The 19,454-nt window shown below is 45.6% G+C and overlaps 1 long non-coding RNA gene across 1 annotated transcript in view; it reads right to left on the bottom strand.

Annotated features, from left to right (window-relative positions):
• The window catches only part of LOC146027092 (uncharacterized), an 88,227-nt gene extending 80,204 nt beyond the window's left edge, over positions 1-8,023 (bottom strand). Inside the window, exons 1-2 of the long non-coding RNA XR_014454662.1 lie at positions 7,942-8,023; positions 3,491-3,535 (exon numbers count right to left, since the gene is read on the bottom strand). This is a non-coding gene — a long non-coding RNA (uncharacterized LOC146027092). The remainder of the gene's footprint in view (positions 1-3,490; positions 3,536-7,941) is intronic.
• Positions 8,024-19,454: the final 11,431 nt, after the last annotated feature.

The following is a 19,454-nucleotide window of genomic DNA, read 5'->3' on the forward strand; positions in this document are numbered from 1 at the left end:
AGGGGTTAATATGACTTGCATGTCATTAAATAATCTCAGTAAGTTATATGAGGCATGATGTGTACTGTATGTTCTTCTTTTCATACAGAAATAAACAGTTGTTTCTCTAGTGGGGGGGGGGGGGGGGGGTTACAAGGAGAGGCAAGTGATGCAGTACAAGTGTTTTGGTTGTTAACATGATTTATTGTTAATAAGTTGTTATTGTTAAAAGAGGACACAGGAGAGTAATATGACAATAGAGCTAGAGGGGATGTGTCTACAAGCGAATACGTGTTTTCAGATGGTCATTTTCTTTACCAGTAATATCATATAACTAGAATAAAAGATGTCTTTAATCTTAATATAAATGGTTTTATGGTTAAATCCAGAATGGATGGTGCTCAGTGTAGGGTCCTGTCCAGTGAGGCCTTACAGTTTCCATCTCTTTGGTGGTGTCCTCTGCCACATTGCTGGCTATAGTGCATATGTGATGACAGCCTGCACATGGGGGGTTATGCTGGTTGACTTGCAAGGCTGTGAATTTGCAGCATGCAAGTTCACCTAAACCTGTCCGAATGCCCCCCGCCCCCCCCCCCCCCCCCCCACCTTGCAGTGCAGGTTTGCCCGCACTGGTTGTAAATGGATGTTTATAAACATTTGCAGGCTCTGGGGACCCACCCCCATTATTCAATAGTCGCTGACCATTGAATGATGGTGAAGGCCCACACATATGTATGGTTGCTCTGAGCCGCTTGGGGGGGAAGTAGCGGCTCAGAGCAACGGGGGGAAGTAGGCAGGCAGCTGACATCCGGTGATGTTAGCTGTCCCCCCCCCCCCCCGCCTATCTGTCATGCCATCATTACCATGAGAATGCCCATGGAACGCTGGGCATTCCCATATGGTAATGTGGCTGCCCGGCACCACTATGCCCCTCTCCGCCACCCGCACGCTGTGTAGGGTGCATGCACCCTGTTTGCCATGGGAACAGGCACCCTGCATATGCACATGCACAGAAATGCACATGCGCACAGCCCTACCATCGGTCGTGCTGCGACGTATTCTGGTTGCAAAGCAGCCAGAATAGGTTCCATGATGCTTACAGCTGGCAGAAACTCCACAAAGCCTTGAGAGTCTGCTTTATAGCCTTTACTGGGGCCCAATGCTGGTAATAGGGACCATAATGCTAGCTCCATCTGATGGTGACATAAGCAGTAGAGTCACACACAGCTGTAATCTGAGTTTATTACCGTTTTGAAAAATACAGAACTGTGTTGAAGTCAAAACCTCTAAGTGCTGGAGGGGTAATTGCTCCTTCTTAAAAGACTCTCTAAATGAGTTACATTATGGGCATTATAATATCTAGCAATGTTGGTGCTCTTGTCTCAGAGATACTATCAGCCTCTATAATATTGGCAGACAGCAGCTCCATTACCTTTCCCATGTGGATGGGTCACAACAGGAACAACACATGATAGAAAGTCTCTATTGATACCACCCAGCATCCTGTCCCACACAGAGCTGTGGTTGACAGAGTTCAGAGAAAGGGTGGGATGTACTAAGCAATTGTGCTACATCCCACAACACATTGCATAGATACTAATCGCATATGTAGTAACATATGCAGTTAGTATCATAAAGAACAGCTCTTGTAAAAAGAGCTTCCTTTACGTAGCCACCGGCGCTGGATGAGAGGGTGCCTGCGTGTCCCTCTCTCAGCTCCTACACCTGTGACCCTCCTGCTGCAAATGAATGCAGGGACTCAAGGGCTTCTCCTCCTTCCTTCACCAAGAAGGGGAAGTACAGATGCTAGGGGGAGGAAGTCACTGGGTCCAGGCAGCACAGCAGGTGAGGGAGGGAAGTGTGGGCGGCACATGGCTGCGGGGTCCGGTGAAGGGTGGCGGGGGATGGGAAAAGAAGCCCATAGGATTCTATAGGGTAATGCCAGAAAAAGCTGGTGTTACCCTCTGAAACGTGGTGGTCCCGCTTTGACATAAGGAAATGTGGTAAAACCCCTGAAAAACAGGGGTTTTATTGCATTTTTTGTTTGATACATCCCCGTCAAAAAGAGGAAACTGAGTACTGTTATGTTTGATAACTGTTGTTTTCATTTATAAAGCACAACGGAATATTCTGTACTATGTAAGGAATTAAAATAATACTAATAATACTCATATTGTAACTGTGAATCAATAGGTTTTGGGGAAGTGCACTGCAAAAGGCCACCAAGGAAAATACTTTATTGTCCACTGGGCCACATGGTCCTGCAGGGGTGAAAAGAGGAGGATTCTGGTAGAAACAATAAATATTTCAATTAAGAATGGGTGTGGGGGAACTGTGATAATAGGCAAATGTGATAATAGGAAAAATGTAATAAATGTTAATAGATAGGGCTTCATAGTGATGCAAGTGATAGGCTGAAAAGTGCAACATACCAAACACGTCTGGTGTACAGAAGGACATTGCCTGGTACAATGTGGGATCAGTTGTATGGTATGTTCTGTAAAAGTGGATGTGCAGTAATTGCACCTATACAGATGCACTGCATACAGTAAAAAAAGAAAAACAAATTTGAACAGCACACATGTAGTGAGAATCGATGGATTAAATATTTAATAAACAATTGAATGATCTTTTTTCCATGTGCCTCCATTCAAGGAACAGCCTTCTGGTATTATACCACCTGTGAACTAGCTTTTTGGGGAGCATCCGAGCACCACACACAGCAAACTGTTGGTAATTTGAGCCATCTTTGGGCCGACCTGTGGACGCTCGGTGGAGGACTCATATACCCTATTAAGGGTGGTAAATATTATACATGTCTTACGTTCACCCAGGGGTAATATAGGAACGGACTCTCCGATACATTTGCAACCCTAAAGGGGGTTCCCTTTTGATTGTCTTTTAATTTATCTCCTTCGTGCTAGCTTGTTTTATTAATATTGTTTTTATTTACTACTGATTAAACCTTGAAAAAGATCATCCAATTGTTTATTAAATATTTAATCCATCGATTCTCACTACATGTACTCTTGACAGGCGCCCCCAAGTTCCGACCCCCAAGGGACAGTCCTATTTCTTTTTTCCTATTTGTCAGACTGCATACAGTAAATCTTGCTCTTCACAAATGGCCCCAAGTGATGGCCCCAGTATGGGTAATATAACCACTGTCTTCATGTGTACCCAAGCAGCACCAAATACAGCAGTTGTCCCCTCTTAAGCAGTACAAATAAATTTAAACAGTTTATTTGTACAGAATTCATTGGGTCTGAATCAGGCCCATTTTGTCATGTGGTGCAGGCTTGTTCAGATACCAGTGCTGGCAATGCAACAGAAACTTGCTCTTAACTGAATTCACCCCACATGCTTCAACTGTGTCATAACGTACTTTGTAGTTTTCAAAAAAGTATTATACATACTACGTTTACTGATATAATATAGATTAGCTGCTAATCATAACATCTGCTATGAAAATGTATAAATATGTTACAAATAAAATAAATAAAAACCTTACCATATTGTCTGCTTCAGACTTTAAAATGTCCTTCGCTTCTTGCAACTGTTTTAACAAAATACAATGTTTTATAAACATTTTCATGAACATTTAGCATAAATGTTATATTGATATGACTTTCATCTCATGAAATAAATTATGATATGAGGCATGATGTGTACTGTATGTTCTCCTTATCATACAGAAATAAGCTGTTGCTTCTCTAGTGTGGGGTAACAAGGAGAAGCAAGTGATGTAGTATAAGGATTTTTGTTGTTAACATGATGTATTGTTAATAAGCTACAGTAGCTATAGAGGACACAGGAGAGTAATATGACAATAGAGCTAGAGGGGATGTTTGTACAAGCGAATAATTGTTTTCAGGTGGTCATATAATTTACCACATATCATATAACTAGAATAAAATATGACTTTAACCTTAATATAATTGGTTTTCTGGTTAAATCCAGAAGGGATGGTGCTCAGTGTGGGGTCCTGTCCAGTGAGGCCTTACAGTTTTCACCTCTTTGGTGGTGTCCTCTGCCACGTTGCTGGCAGCCTATTGGTTACTGACAGCCTGCACATGGTGCTTACACCCGGCAGGGACTCCACAAAGCCTGGCCCAGATGCAAGCTTCAAAAGAGATAAAATAGAGAGTGATAAACAACCAACCAATCAGCTCCTGCATGACATTTTTAAAACACAGTCTGTGACATAGCAGGTAGGAGCTGATAGGCTGGCTGTTTATCACACTCCATTTTATCACTTTTGAAGCTTAGTGCATCTGGCCCATAGAGTCACACATGGCTGTATCTGATTTTACTGCTGTTTGCAAAATACAGAACTTTGTGGAAGTCACAACCTCTAAGTGCTAAAAGGGGTAATCGCTCCTTCATAAAAGAATCCCTAAATGAGTTACATCATGGGCATTATCTAGAAATGTTGGTGCTCTTGTTTTAGAGATGCTATCAGCCTCTATAGCAGTGTTTTTCAACCAATGTGTCGCAGCACACTAGTGTGCCACCAGGAGTACTCAGGTGTGCCGGCACAGAAACAGAGCCATAACACCAGTGCGCAGCTGCTGCAGAACAATGCCACAAAGCTGGATGCTGATAGCAGGAGCCGACGGAGGAACAAGAGCCGTAAGTGAAGGTAATCCTCCTACTACACTGCAGGACATGTGGGTGTTGTAAGAGCAGAGCCTTCAGTGCGCCGGGAGTCTGAGGCAGAGCTCAAGCTGCTTCCCTGTCTGCACTCCGGGACTATGTAAAAACCGGACCAGGACTAGACTCCGGACCGCCGGACAGGACATCAAAATCTGCAGTTCGGAGCTTGTAGGGTCCGGTCCGGGGGGGGTGTCCTGTTCGGGGGTGTCTTGTCCTGGGGGGTCCCTGTGATAGCTATCACCAGGGACATGGGGGAGGGGAGATTACAGCCTCCCCGTGTGGTCCGGACCGTCCGGTTTTTGCTACATGCCCGGACCATACAGGGAGGCTTTATTCTACCCCACCTCCTCTACCTGGTGACAGGTGTGACAGGCAGAACCCCCAGACAGGACACCCCCGGACAGGACACCCCCCGGACCGGACGATACAAGCTCCAAAATGCAGAGTTTGATGTCTGGTCCGGCGGTCCGGGGGTTTTGTCCTGGTCCGGTTTTTACCCATACCCCTGCACTCCTTTTATTGCTGCTGTTGCCTTCTGGAGCCCGAGCAGCATTAGAGTCCTAATACTGGCAGCAGCTGAGAATCCCACTACCTGGCAGCAAGAATGGGGACATACTGTACAGCAAGGTGATAGCCTGAGATGTCACATGTTATGGGACAGAGAAGGCTCTCTAGGGGTAGATGCTATGGCACATGGGCAGGCTATTGGCACCATAACATGCACATGTCACATCCCTGATGGTGACTACAGTAGTTTACAACTTTCACAGCTGATTATTTAATAAGATGATTTAATATGAAAGATACTTCCATCTTATCTTATTTTAGCTGACTGAAAGTTGTAAAGTCTTTCCAGAAAACCTGGAAGCAATAACAAATGTCTACATATATTAAATGCACAGTATCTTGATATTTGAATTATATCATTTATTTGATATAAAAATATAATGATGGTGTGCATTGGCATTTTTAATATCTTGCTCAGTGTGGCATGATTTGAAAGGTTGAAAATCACTGGTCTATAGTATTGGCAGACAGCAGCTCCATTACATTTCCCACGTGGATGGCTAACAACAGGAACAACACATGATAGAAAGTCTCCAGCCTCTATTGATACCCTCCAGCATCCTGTCTCACTCAGAGCTGTGATTGTCAGAGTTGAGAGAGCTGGCAGGCTGTACTAAGCAATTGTGATGCATCCCGCCACACATTGCATAGATAATAATTGCATAAGTACTTACATATGCAATTAGTATCATAAAGGGGTGTGGTATGCGCCTCCGACAGTGGGGATCCCAACAGTCAGTATCCCGACGGGATCCAGACTTCCAGTGCTCCAACAGGGGGGGGGGGCAAGCGCAAAGAAGCCCCTTGCAGGCTCGCCATGCTGTGGACCCGGTGGCTCGCTACGCTTGCCACAGGTTCTATTCTCCCTATATGGGGGTTGTGGACCCACGCAAGGGAGTGAGCACCGGCAGTCGGTATTCCAACATCGAGATACTGACTGTTGGGATTCCCACTGTTGGAGCGTCATCCGGCACCCTCATAAAGGGCAGCTCTTGCAAAAAGAGCTGCCCTTTGCAAAGCCACTGGCACCTGCTGCAGATGGCTGCAGGGACTCTAGGGCTCCTTCTCCTCCTTACTGCAACTAGAAGTGGAAGTACAGCTGCTAGGGAGAAAGAAGTCCCTGGGTCCGGGCAGCACAGCAGACAAGGGGGGGGGGCATGGGAGGGGCTGGTTGGCGGGGTCCGGTGCAGGGCAGTGGGATATACAAAAAGAAGCCCATAGGATTCTATAGGGTAATGCCAGAAAAAGCTGGTGTTACCCTCTGTGTCAGAAACATGGTGGTCCCGCGTTGATACATAAGAAAATGCATCCCGGCCAAAAAGAGGAAACTGAGTACTGTTGTGTTTGATACTGTAACTGTTGTTTCCATTTGTAAAGCACAATGGAATATGCTGCAATATATGAAACTAATAATAAGAAGAATGGAACTGAGCCAATAGGCTTAGAGGAAGGGCACTGCACTGTTCAATATGCCACAGAAGAAATACTTTATTGCCCACTGGGCCACATGATCCTGCTGAGGTGAAAAGAGGAGGATGCTGATAGAAACATCAAATATTTTAAATAAGAATGGGTGTGGGGAAATTGTAATAATAGGTAAATGTAATAAATGTGAATAGATAATGCTTTATAGTAATATTATAACTGTGCAAGTGATAGGCTGAAAAGTGCAACCTTCCAAACTCATCTGGTGTACAGAAGGACATTGCCTGGTACAATGTGGGATCAGTTGTATGGTCTGTTCTGTAAAAGTGGATGTGCAGTAATTTCATCTATAAAGATGTACTGCATAAGTCTTGCTCTGCACAAATGTCCCCAAGTGCCCCAGAAATCGGGTCCCCCTCCCGCCCCCCGCCCATCTCCCCATCTGCCTCCCATCTCCCCGTCCGCCTCATTAAATTATTGCGATTTGGGGCTTTTCACAGGTGGGGCGGGGCTTAATATGCAAATAGTACCATTTAGTGCCGCCCATTCCTTGGGGACACTCAAATTGGTATATTTGCAGTGCTGGAGGCAGGGCTTGATGACATCTACATCAGGCCCCACCCCCAAAGCCTGGATAGACTTCTCACGCCCTGCGCCGTGAGAAGTCTATCCAGGCTTCTCACGGCGAGGAGTCTGTGAAAGGAAAAAATGCCCAAGTGATGCAGAGTATGAAACCAGTGGCGTAACAATAGCCCCGCAGACCCCACGGTGGCGGGGAGGCGCTGTGTAAGTGTAGGCGCCGGGGGTCTGCGGGGCTATTGTAACACTGCTTCTGCGTTTGTTCTGTGGCTCGGACCCACAGATATACTTGTCTGCTGTCCCGGCACCCCTCCTGGATTCTGCTGCTGTGAAAACAGACCATCACAAAATGTTCACCCCCATACAGCAGACAGTTTTTGAGGATGCTAGAAGAGGCAGGTCCCTGCTACAGAAGCGGTGTGCAGAGGGGTAAGGTATGGGGGGGGGGGGGGGTTTGTTAACGTTACTGGGGGCGGGGGTGGCTGCCAAAATTTCAGCGGGGGGGGCGCAAATATGGTAGTTACACCATGGTATAAAACATGTACAAGTTATTCTCTGAGTAATATATAACCATTGTCTTCATGTCTGCACCCAAGCAGCACCAAATAGCAATTTTCCCCTCTTCCCCTAAATTGAGACCATTTATTTGTACTGAAGCCATCTTGTTATACAATGTTCATCAAATATATTTGTCATGAGGAACATGAAGATAAAAAACATTAGAATCTTCCTTACTTCACATGTTGCGGTTAAAATGTTGTCAGAAATGTCTGAAAATGTTTTCTGAAAGGAAAAAAAAATAATGATTTGAATTAGTGTAAAGGAACTGAGGCCTTTGGTTATGAATTTCAGATTATACTACTGAAGGTTGTTGTAATTATACTGCAATCGCATATTAAACAGAGCCGATATCTAATATCGGTCAGTGAAGATAAAACAACAAGCAACAAATATATATTGTTGGCTGTATACTTGCTGCTATTTCCCTAAATGAAAAGCAATAACCTCCTGAAGTTGAGTCTAACCTTAATAACAAAAAAACACATCTAACTATAGCCCTGTACACATGCATCATTTTTTCCCGATTTTCGATTCGATTTTGCTTATAGAAGCAAAATCGAATCGAATCCTAAACGAAATTGAATGGTTTTTGTGTCACTTTCGATCTACATTCGATTCGATGCGCGCTCCTGTTTTCACAAAATTGAACAGAAAAATCTACTGTGCAGTCAAGGAAATATCGAATTCGATCTAATAAATCGAATGTGTACAATGTACCATGAATGCATATCGAATTCGATTTTGAATTTGATATCTAATTCAAAAGTACAGATCTAATGCCAAATTGAATGGAAAGATCTAATGCCACATCAAATAGAAAATTGAATCTAACATCGAATCAAAAGCAAATCGATGTGTGTGTACAGGGCTTAGGACTCCAACCATAAGGGCTGTACTCATAGTAGGATTTTTTCTAACACATGTAATGTTATGATTTAAAAATGTATATTTACTGTACAATGCCTGGAAGTTGACAGAATAATGACACAGAAATATAAAGTTATTATCAGGAGTTAAAGTGAGGGGAACGGGGTGGAACTGAGTTTCACCACCTCTAATGGGCCCTTATTCTGGTTGGTGCGGTAATATCCGCGTGCGTTCGTGCCGCCGATGTTTTGTGTCTGCGCATGTGCAGAGGCGTCTCTGCGCATGTGCGAGCGGAACGCACGGCCACATTCCGCATGAAATGTGTACACTACGAACAGGGGGTGGAGAGGGGTGTGAAGGGCTGTTTGGGCTCATTACCATATGTTTACACCCCGCGTTTCATGGGCGTTCCCATGCAAACGCTGGGCGTACGTATGGTAATACGGCCGTGACGCACGTGTGGGGGGCGGACATATGACATTGCCGGATGTCAGCTGCCCGCCCAGATCCATGCTTTTGCACGGAGAAATGCCCGTGTGGTCTGAGGTTGCGGGAGCTGCCTGGCCACTCGGTCCTGCATTCGATGGTCTGCGACCATCGAATGATGGGGGAGGTTCCCTGAGATGGAGGAGGTGTATTCATCAGAAATACACGTGCGGTCCGTTCGGACAGCTTCTTTCCGTGTACGGACGGAGTTGGCGATCCGTATGGAAGGCGGGGTTTAGGATGTACGGTGCTGGCCGCATATTCGGATCCGGCCGCACCGATCAGAATAAGGGCCATGGTGAGGTGGAACATTTTAACCTCCACATTGGCCCTGCACAGTCATTTTCCCAGAAAAGCATTCTAGTTTGCAGGGGGGTGCCAAAAACCCTACCACTGGCTCTGTCTATGCTTAATTGTGGGAGGGGAGGGGGTAATTAGGTGGCATAGAGAAATGAGATCCCCCACCTCTGCATGACCACTTTAAGCCCTGGCTATTATGTAGGTACAGTAGAAGAGGAAAAAGAATAGAACTGCGCAATAAGGGGATAACAGTAATGACAATTTAATTACTCTCTATAATATATAAACATACAACACATCAGACGGACATACATGTAAAAATTAAAAAATAAGGTAAAAATAAATTAGTAAAAATTATGCACAACCGGTTGTGACTATGTATGCATGCACAGATTTTAGTTAAAACATATTAGTTAGAATTGCACTTCCTTTGAAAATAGTAACAGTCTTGTTAGTGTGTTAGTTGATGCCGATGAGAAATGGCTGGTTAGATAAACAGTCAATTTGTGGATTAGTGGTTATATTTGGTATTAATGATGTTTAAACTGTCCAGGTATTTGTAGTCTGGCCAGACATTTTATTATGAGGGTACCTTACAGCTGCCATCTGTAGTTCCTCAGGTCTCCCAGTTGATGGTGCTGAATCACCTCTTTGTTGACAACTTTATCTGGAGTCACCATAGGATGGATGGTCTGTTTGTTGCTCTGTATGGTCTCCCTCAGGTGCAATATTTTTAAGTAAGTTGTAAGTTGGAAACTTACAAATATTGCACCTGAGGGAGATCCTGAGATCCTGAAGACGAGCCACAGGCTCGAAACGCCGTTGGCAGCACAGACGCATAAAGTCTTTTACACTTTCAAAGTGCTTGGAGTGACGTTTTCTTTACTCGTGAAATGCATGTACCAGAGCTCCACTCTGGATGAACGAGCACCCGGGCCAAGCATATCCAGTACGCCAAGAGGAGGCTCACAGTGCCGGACCCCTGCACAGTATATATATATATATATATATATATATATATATATATATAAAAGCAGCTCTACTAATGTTAGTAACTGTGGGAGTTATCTATATATTAGCAGCGTTACTATTGTTGGCAACTGGTGTGAGCGTTATGTATAAGCAGCGCTATTACTGTCTGCATATGCAGGAGTACTCTGAGCATTACATGTAGCATAGTTTGTGTCATAATGTCATATGGGCATTATGGTGTGCGACATATTGTGTAAAGGCGATTACTGTGTGTGGCATAATGTGTAATGGGCATTACAGTGTGCTAGATATTGTGTAAGGGGCATCATGATATGTGTCATAATGTTTAATGGGCATTACTGCATGTGGTATAATGTGTAATGGGCATTATGGTGTGTAGCATAATGTGTTATGGGTATTACGGCATTATTAATACTTTTATATGGCCAAGACCCTTCCCCGTGAAGCCACGCTCCTAAATTTTTGCACTCTCCCTATTTTGACTGTAGTGGATGGGCACTCATCAATTCCCTTTCTGGCACATGGCACGGAAATGGCTAATTACTGCACTGGTGCTGTGTAGGGTGAATAAGACTGTGCTACTGTGTGGTGTAATTTGAAATGGGAGTACTATTGTATGACCATGCCTGTTCCTCACACGTCTTTCTTTCGGTGTGCGCTGTCTCTTTGTAAAGTATAAGAAGGGGCAAATTTATAGTTTGCAGGAGGGCGCCAAACACCCTAGCAACGGCCCTGCTCCTGAGATTTTGTCATCCTATTCCAGAAATGTCTGCACTTCTCAGTACAAACAGTATGTGTGCATAAATAAGCCCATGGTATCCCATAATGGCATCTCACAATGACATACCATAATGACATCACACACTACTGTGCAGTTTGGAAATTATCTTCCTTGAAATATTTTCTTGTAGATAAGTATTTAAAATAAATACAGTATTAAAATGAATGAATGTTATGCAGTATTGTAAGGAGAGTTGTGTTTTGTTTTTGGATCTGGATTCATATTTGTTTTTTGGTTTGAGAAAATAACTCTGAAATGATTTGTTTCATATTTTGATTTGGTTTGAAATCAATAAAACCACTAAAATCATGTACTCTTTGCAATCAAAAATAAGAAATTCAGATTTAAGGGTCTGATTCAGACCCAGTCGCAGCTTTAAAAACTTAGCAAAATTGCAACTGGTGGCGCTATGCTGTGAGGGGCTGCCCAGCATAGAGCAAGGCTGCCACACATGTTGATTCCCACCATGCAATGTGCCCCCTAAAATTTGTGGACACATTGATGTGGACACTGGCTCCCCCTGTCTGGGTAGCCTAACTGGGACGCCAGATACAGATGGAGCCACTCTCAATAGAGCGGCTCCTGGCAATAGAATTGCCATGCGCCATTCTCGTGCACCTCTTTCTGTTAGAGGCTGTAGCAGCCCTCCGTCAATCTCCCCGATCCTGCCCGCTCTTCTCCACCCTCCTCCTGCTCCCTGCCCATCTCTCTGAAGCAAAGATGGGCAGGGAAGCTATCGGTTCCCACTCCCCACCGCCTTGCTGATGGGAATGCATGAGCGAGTAAACCGCTCACGTGTCCCTGTCAGCCAGTCCGCCGTCCACCAGCCTGCGCCAGCACATGAGATCTGGCGATCGGTCATCCTGGCTGAAAGTGGATCCATCTGTACAAGCCAGCAATGTTCTGGGTCACAGCAGCTATGTGTGCTGTTATGCAGCTGCCACAGCCCTTCCCTTGAGTAGTCTGGACTGATCCCACAAAACACAACTCTCCGCCCCCAATCTCCCATGATTGCAGTGTCAGTACTGGCGCATGCATGCTGCCATGACTGCGCACAGGGCAGCAGAGAGGTGGGGGGAGCAGGTACTAATTGCCCGGGCTTGCTGGAGGGGCATGGCGGGGGCCCTGGTCTGACCCCCCTCTACCCCCCCCCCACCTTCTCCCTCCGTCCCTCCCGGGCAACAGCAGCAGCACACATCTACAGCATGTGCTGTACTGACAGCAGGCTGACAGCGTGAGAGCTCATGCTGAGCCTGCTGTCAGCCAAGCACATGCTGTAGGTGTGCTGCTGCTGAGGGGGGTGGGGACAATACTTCTTTGCAGCCCTGACCGCACATGTGAAGATCTGTGAAAATCGCCAAATAGCGATTTTGACAGATTTGTGTACGGGTCTGAATAAGGCCATAAAATCCAAATTATGACCAAAAATATCACTTAGTTCAGCTCGGACCAATTTATTCATTACAAATTATTATTTTATGTCATTACAATGTAATGTCTTTATTTACAAAAATACAGGCAACAAAATGTATCCTTACCTCTGGTATCCCTTGTATACACTCGGAGTTCAGAAGATCTGTCTGTATGTAAGATATATTAATCCACATGTTTAAATACATTCAATTGCATATAAAATCAATCATATTTTCAGACACTTTGGGTGCGATTCTCTATCACAGAAATGCGGTAAAAACCGCATTTCTGTATGCTGTACTGTGCCTCCGCAGTGGCAGCGCTGCGGAGGGAATCGCCAGCAAAAGCTGACAATTCCCTGCAGAAGCCTATGGGCTTCTTACCGCAGCGCTGTTTGAGGGATCCATCACGGATCCCTCCCAGCATGCCCTGCGGCCGGCGTGTCACTCGGTAGTCCAGTGCCGGCACCACATCGCAAGGGACAGCTCTTATCGCAAGAGCTGTCCCTTGCGTTAATAACAGCATATGTTACAGCATATGCCGTTATTAATAATGCGGTGGCCGGCGAAGGGGGGCTGCAGATGTTACAACATCTTCTCCATCTACCTGTCCAGAGTTTCCCCAGTTACATCGGTCACAGCACCAATGTATAAGCAGTGGCGTAACTATAAATTTTGCTCCCCCCAGCCAAAAAAGTTTCTGGCGCCCCCCCCCCTTAAACATTACGTCACACATCATAATGCCCCTTGCACTATATGCCACATGCTGTCATTAACCTTACACTATACTCCACACACCTAAGTCACTATGGCCGGAATTTAATGCCGCCTGAGTTCAGTGCAGTGCGAGATGTCTGCTGAATTCTGACGTTTTTTAAAGGGGAATTAACTTAACAGGCATGGTTTTACCTTGTAAGTTAATGCCTCTTTAAAAAACGTCATAATTCAGCAGACATCTTGCACTGCACTGAACTCAGGCGGCATTCAATTCCACCCTATACTGTATGTCACACATCCTTATGCTTCTTACTCTATAATTAAGACTTCTGTGCGACGAAGCCGCACCGCCGCCAGAAAAAGTGTGTGACTGCACTGAGAGGGGGCAAGGATTATTGGGAATAATGCTCCCACAAGCCATGCCTCCAGTTTTCATCACTATGGAGGCATGCTAAGCGCTCTGTGAGCTTCTGGCATGCCCCCAGCCCCTCTGTCTTCCGTGAATAGATGCTCTGTGTAGGCGCAAAATGTCATGGGACGGACAAAAAATCCCTATCGCATGAAAATCGGTACAGATGGGAAGTACTGTATGCTGACATATGTTAACGCTTCGACACGCAGACTCCGACAAACAGACATATGCTGAAAAATGGACAGATCCTAAAACACTGGCGCTGACAAGCTGATACATGGACGCTGACACAGACACACATGTTGACACATGGACACTGACAGATGCCTATACACAGGGATACGCTGACACACGGACTGCACATAGAGACACTGATCCTGACAGACGCGGACATCTAGAGACATAACACAGACACCCAGACACAAATATGCTGACATGTGATGACACAGACACTGACTGTTTTGCATCCCACTGTAGAAAACCAGGGTTTGAAAGGGTTAACCTTACTGTTGTGTTCAGCTCCTGTGCTGAAGCCTGTAGAAGGGGAGGTCTCTGTAACCGGAGTGCAGAGTGCAGTGGGAAGAGAAGGCAGCCGCTGGAGCAGGACGCAGGATGGTCAGGAACAGAAAGCAGGGAGAGGGACGATGCTGCAGCTGCCCAGCCTGCGCGGACAGACGGAGGTTGCGAGTGTGCACAGAAACAGTTCTGAACTTCCTACCAGTGTGCTGCTGGGAGGAAGGGGGGGAGAGACAGGACGGACCTCACCTCAGATATGCAGGTTAGAGAGAGAGACTTCCTGCGGTCCCGGGACTAGGACTGGGTGGATTGGGACACTGTTTTCTCTGCTCCCCGAGGCTCCCTCCATGCTCAGCTTGAATCTTCCCGGCTCCTCTGCTCTGTTTGCCCTCTCCAGCGTGTGACGTGATGACGTCACACGCATAGGAGAAGCTGAGGCAGGGACCAGCAGTCAGTCACTGCTGCTTCCTCTGTCACTGTTCCAGGCCGCGCACCTGCCCGCCCTCTCATTCGACAGCCGCTGGCACACCCATCCTCCCATTGGACAGCCGCCCGTCCATCAAGTAAGGGCAATGTGACAGTCTGACAGTGAGTCTGTCAGACTGTCATGGCTGCGGCCGTGCAGCGGCCGTCAGCAACACAAACTAGCAAAAGCAGCAGCTCACTTTGGCACTCAGTGTGCCGGGCGGGAGCCAGCGCCCACGCAGCCCCCGCTCCTCCAAGCAGTGGCGGGGGCTGCCTTGCACAAGTTACGCCACTGTGTATAAGCTGATCCTGTGGGAGGCATGTCAATTTCTGTAATTATGAGGATAGGACTGCATATGTCATAGAAAAGCAAATGCCCCAGTCAGACCAGGTAATCTGAGACCCTTTAGAAGCCGTGTGGCTGACATACACATGGTTGGCCAGGTAATAATGATAGTTGCCTACATTGCTGTGTACAGTATATTACTATATAAGCATTTTTGCTGCAGAGTCCTATCAGATCAATGTTGCTATGGTGAAACGGATGCACTGACACAATACTTGGCTACTACTGTACACCCTCTGTCTGGGGTAATTGTCACCCTCCTGGTGCCCAGGTAAGTACTTGCACTACTGAGGTGATTGGACTTCTTCTTCTTTACAGGTGAGACAACATAAGTATCAGTTAAACAGGTTTTTATTATAACAGATTCAACAGAACAGTTGCACAAAAGACAACACATTCACAAAATATACGGCCGACAGATGCCGATTCGTTCCACAACTGGATTGTATTGTACACTTTATTAAACCGGAACGTGTCTTCTGATGTAGAATATCTCTCCTTCCAACGGTCCTATACAAAGATCATGTAATCTTACCTTTGTTACTTTAACTTAGGTTAGTCAAACCAGTATTGTATTCTAGATTATAATCTGTTTATATCTATAACTTGCAATTTATTCTTTAGATATTATTGCACAATAATGTTCATCTACCTAAGTGTAGATTATCCGGCTAATAAATGTTTCTTAAATTTTAGGATCCTATATATTCTAGACCTACTACATTTTACTAACAGGTAAGCATAACGAACCTTACGATATATCTACTACCACTAAACATATATAACTTCAGCAATACTGACTATAAACTATACTATTGTCAGTAACAATTATGTGTCCGTTAGGTTACCAACTGTCTATATGTGTCTCTTTTATACGCTGCTGCAGCATGTAGCTATGGCCCTCACTGTTCTTCACTGTGCACAGCCTATGTTAACACTAACCTTATGTTGCCTGTGAATCAGATGAATAGTGATAGCTCTATGGACTGGTATTCTCCGGCTGTCTGTTCCTACCAAGTGATGGTTAGTAGATCTTCAGTGGGCGTCCCCTGACCATGGTCGGGTTTAGCCGTCCTTCCCGAACTGTGCTGTTAACAGGGCCCTCACTGTACTAAGCCCTGGCTGTGCGAATGCTATACTTGACATGGACCAGATCTCCACTGTGGAGAAGGCGTCCCCTGACCTTGATTGGGTTTAGCCTATGGTCTAGCCTGATTCCGCTCTGACTGAGTTATGTCAATAATCTGTCCGTGAGTATTTTCCACTCTGTGCTTCACTGGGGTCTCTATCTGATGCCTGTAGCGCAGTTTCACAGTACTTAGATAAACTGAGACTGAAGGCTGCCAGTGAGTTCCTACTGCTCCTTACAACTGTGACTGACTTAGACTGGGCTGAGTAAATGAGAATAGAAGTGTAGGTGATTAAGGGAGGTGACCCATACTGTGTTGTGGGGAGGAATTACTACTCACCACCCCTTAGCTCTGGTCTCCACCTCCGTTTTTACTGGACTCCGCCTCCGTTACTGTCCTGTCAAGAACTCCCCGCCTCTGGCCTGTCAGTATGGCCGCCGAGTAACTTCGGAACCTCCTCCAACAGTGATGACGCAGCCTCACAGGAATGGTCTCCGGGTCCGTCCCTCAGGTGCCACGTCACTCCAGGACCCGCCTCTCCGTCTCCGTCCTCAATCCGACCGCAGCGGCGGCTTCTGTGAGGTCCCGCTGCCAATCACCGCCAGTCACCTCAGCCGGAGCACGCTCTCCTCCCGGCTGCTCACCCGGAGAACTTAGTTAGCGGTTCCGCTGTCAGCATCACCAGGTACCGTTCTATCATTTCCTCAGCCCTCCTTCCAGCATCGCTGTCCTCTGTCACCGGCTGCGCAGCTCTGCTTGCACTCAATCTCCTCAGGGAACTGCGCAACAGGATCAACTGCTCAGGCTTTTATAACCTGTTGCTCGTGCCTCCTGCTGCCCGTTCAACCCGCGAGCCAGATAACTTTATTAGCATGCCCACCAACAGTCTAAAGTGTTTGCCCTGCTAATCAGCAGTGGCGCACGCAGGGGGGGTTTCTGAGTACCCAGAAACCCCCCCCCCCAGGAGTCTAAGGGCACTAGCCTGAAAGCTGAGGGTCCCCTCTTTCCATAGGTACAAGAATTTTAAAATCGCCCCTTGGGAACCGGAGATATCTGACTTCAAAGCACTGGTCCCCATCCAAGCCTGTTGATTGCTCTTCTCAGTCAGATATTTCAGGTTCTGTCTGACTTAGAGTTTTTCTGAGGGTATATTACAAAAGCTGGGACTCTCCCCCTTTGATGGACACTAGCTTGTCTCTCCTGTTCCCAGAACCAGAGATATCAGCCTTATAGCAGCTGGTTACTGCTCCAGCTCCACACACCTGGTATGTAGTTTTATATACTCGTTGGCAGATTGCTCCGCCTCCTGAACTCTCATCCCCTAGTCCCCAATACCATTTGTTAGGTGGGATTCTTTAGTTTTTAATGCCATTAAAATCTAAGAAATCTATTTCTGGGAACTGGAGATATCTGCAGTCAAGCAAGCTGTCCTCCCACCAGAAAATAATTGTGAATAATAAGCCCACTCCACTATACACCCCTCCTCTGCATATTAAACATCCTCTACCACCCTGGAAGTTATGTATCAGGGCCCCTTCATTCAGCCCAATGCCCCCTTCTCCCACAACATCTCCCACCATCTGTGCAGTAAAGGGGTAATTAGTGGAAATTACTGATCCAGGCCCTACATGCTGAGCGGTTGATATAATACCCCCTACCACCCGCGGGACATCAAAGCTTCCCCCACTCCTACCGCTGGAGGATTGGTAGGTGCCCCAATACATTGCTATGCCCAGGGGTCTACACTGCTGTTGACGCCCCTGTGTGTGTGTGTGTGTGATATATATATATATATATATATATATATATCAATAATTTATATACATTTGGTTTATCTATAATACTTTAACTGGGGCACTTAAGTGTCCATCTCCATGCTTTGCTCCGCCCCTCTGGAAACCCCTTCTGAAAATCCTGCGTTTGCCACTGATCAGGGGTAGTGGATAGGCCAGGTCTATCATATTAAAGAAATGTCCTCCAGGAAAAGTGCACTTCCCGCTGATAGGGATTCCCTCCTACTGGCTCAGTGATAAATATACTTTCATCTATGAACTTCTATGTTGCCTTCCATGAAGGCATTGATATATATATATATGTTCAGCACAGACCCATGTTAAAGTCGAGTTGCACACACGCCATTTTAGGATAGTATGGCCGCCATCTTGGTTCGCAGAGTTGCGCAAATAAAGTATTATACCCGAGTCTGTGTAGCAAAGTGGACCATAAGCGCAGCCATACTAATACACATACATTCATAATACCAAACTTACACTAAATAAAATATAGTTTATTAAAGTGTAATTCTTTGCCCCAATCACTGAGCACTGGACATTCGAACCCTTGACCAATTACAACGGCCTTTGACCCCCCTTCTTGGACCCTATAAAATAGCTATCCCTGAGCTGGCTCGGTCACTTTGGCACTGCATCTATCCCTTCACCATTGACCGGGCTATAGTTCAATCTGAATATAGCGAGCTCCGACCGGACAGCGCTGCGCTATTCCATGACGGTAATATTTGTATCCCTGTTTATGTAAATGGCTGATTATATTCTGTATCTGTTTCTGTTCCCCTGTTAGTTTAAAGTGTATTAGTATTGTTAAGGGAATTGTATCACGTGTTATCCTGTATTTCTTCTTTCTGTAACTCCCTTTTGTCCGCTAGGGACTAAATACACTGTTTGGAGAATCTATCTCCTCCCTTTGTTATATCCTTGTCTCGAGTCTCATTCGCATCTGGCGATAAAGGTTTATTACGGACATTGTCCTTAAAAGGTATTCGCAGTTAAGGGATTAAGTACTGCGAAGGGATATCCTATTACTGGCACTGATCCAGCGTGTACAACACACGGAAAAGGTGCGCTACGCTTTGTTCGCACGTAGCTAGGGATAAAAGGTACGCAGGTTACGGAAAGAGTACGTAAACTGCGCATTTCACTTATTGTCCTTCTGGTTATATAAATATCGGAAAATAACAATACTGTATAACAACTTACAGTACTTCACATTAATGACATCTGGCATGACCTTATATGCCCATCAGTTTGTTTTTACTGAGTTATTATCACAGTCTCCACATAATGTTTACAGATACATTATCATATAAAAGACAAATTGACTACAGGCCATCAGTGTTGTCTCAAACATACAATATCTGGACTTGGGGTTATTCATTCATGAGTACAGGTATCTCACAGCTGTAATGTACCCCTGGGCCAGGCCCAAGCATGGTGACAACAGATGAGGGAAGGTACAAAAATAG

This window comes from Crinia signifera, chromosome 8, assembly GCF_055691185.1.
Source record: "Crinia signifera chromosome 8, ASM5569118v1, whole genome shotgun sequence".
Taxonomy (NCBI): domain Eukaryota; kingdom Metazoa; phylum Chordata; class Amphibia; order Anura; family Myobatrachidae; genus Crinia; species Crinia signifera.